Here is a 1,306-nt window from a genome sequence, read left to right as displayed (position 1 = left end):
GTGTTCCCCCCCCCCCTCCCCCCCCCCCCAAACCTCTATGCAGCTGCTGCTGGGAGGTCCCAGACTGCGCAAGGAGGAACAGCCCCAGCCAGCCCCCGTTTCCTCTTGAAGGAGAGGGTGGTGGACTGAAGGTGAGAGGTCTCCTTTCGCCTGCTGCTTGTTCCCTCCTGTTAAGTTTGAGAATACCTACGAGCTTTCCCGAGTTACAACGTGCAGTACCTACCTCCCTCATCCTGCTTGTAGGCCAGGCTCGCGTAAGAGAGGGGCAGTCAGCTTCCACACCCGCAAACGGCCCCTGGTCGACTGCCCGTACAGTCAAAAAAAAGGACGGGTTTTCTTTTTGCTTCACCAGCGCTCCTGCACTCTGCCCGTCTTCGCGGCGTGTGCTGGAACTGAGCCGACATCAGTGTCGCGTTGCCGACCTGAAAGTTCAATTTCTGCGCAGAGTTACTTTGGGGTTGAGGAAAATGAAAGAGAAGTTCATTCTACCTGTAGCAGGTAGCCTTCGGGAGAAGTTGTAGCGCTGTCGGCCCGCCCTAGCATAAAGGGGTCAGTCACCATCTCTGAGAGGCAGAACGATTTAGTCTTGAGCGCTAAAATTTCTCTCATTCCTCGTAGACTTGTCTCCAAGAGTTTAATAAAACCAAAGAATGTTAAACTACTTGTTATCCTCGGCCCTTGAGCTGGATGGAGAGAGTTCGGAGTTACCTATCGTGTAGTAACAGCATGACGCTAGCGGTACGGTACCGTCTGTAATGAAATGATAGTCTCATAAGCGTGGTTTGTTTTCTAAATGGGTCTCTTCGCGGAGTTCCCCATCCTAAAATTCTCCCAATATAACAAAGGAGAAAACGGCAGGAGTGGAGACGGGTGTAGAGAGTTTGTGGGAGATGCGCTCAAATTGGTCGGAATTCCTGTGTTTTAAGGAGACTAATGAGCACAGAAGACATTCCAGGGAGAGCGAGCAGCAGGAGAGATGAGACGAAGCAGAAACAGGAGAGGAGAGTTCTGCTTGTGACGTAGCGCTTTCATGACGTTTTCGTTTCTCGTAAGGTTCTGTACCACCGCCTGAGGAAGGCAAAGGGAAAAACCGGTTACACGGGCCAGGCAAGATCTGTAAGGCTGCAGCCAAACGGCAGTGCCGGGGACGGGCTTGACAGTTTGGGTCCGGGAGGCGGAGGCTGGCTGTGGGGGACCACGCACCGTGAGGGCGGCGGGAGGAGAGAGTAATTTGAAAAGCTTAGTTTGGAAGGGGTTACAGGGGAGGTGGGGCTCTCGGGTGGAAATACACAACCCGTAATGAGAG

Source organism: Pygoscelis adeliae, unplaced genomic scaffold, assembly GCF_000699105.1.
Source record: "Pygoscelis adeliae isolate BGI_AS28 unplaced genomic scaffold, ASM69910v1 Scaffold122, whole genome shotgun sequence".
In the NCBI taxonomy this organism is placed as follows: domain Eukaryota; kingdom Metazoa; phylum Chordata; class Aves; order Sphenisciformes; family Spheniscidae; genus Pygoscelis; species Pygoscelis adeliae.
Note: the sequence above shows the minus strand (reverse complement) of the source record.